The sequence below is a fragment of the Penaeus monodon genome, chromosome 31, assembly GCF_015228065.2.
Source record: "Penaeus monodon isolate SGIC_2016 chromosome 31, NSTDA_Pmon_1, whole genome shotgun sequence".
Taxonomy (NCBI): domain Eukaryota; kingdom Metazoa; phylum Arthropoda; class Malacostraca; order Decapoda; family Penaeidae; genus Penaeus; species Penaeus monodon.
The window spans coordinates 19,354,476-19,354,834 of record NC_051416.1 but is presented as its reverse complement, the minus strand read 5'-3'; positions in this window follow the sequence as shown (position 1 = coordinate 19,354,834).

Sequence of the window (359 nt, the reverse complement as noted above, 5' to 3'; positions counted from 1 at the left end):
TTATACTGCGTCAGGTGTAAATATATTTAATAAATCTTGAGCTAAACTATCATTGTTATTCATCATCTAACACACACTGCAGTGTGGGATTTTTTTTTTTTCTTTTTGACAAAGAACTTTTTTCTTTTCTTTTTTTTACTGACTTGTGGCATTTGAAATAGGATATACACTTAGCAAGTCCAGCTCGTTGTGAAATGTAACACTGTATAAGGGTAAATCTAAAAATGAGATATGCAAGATGTTTGCAGTCTTCGAGTTTTTCTTTAAGTTCACGAAAAAAATCTTAATGGAAAACATCTCATTATGAGGAAAGACCTACAGATATATATATACAGTGCATAATACATAAAAGCATAATT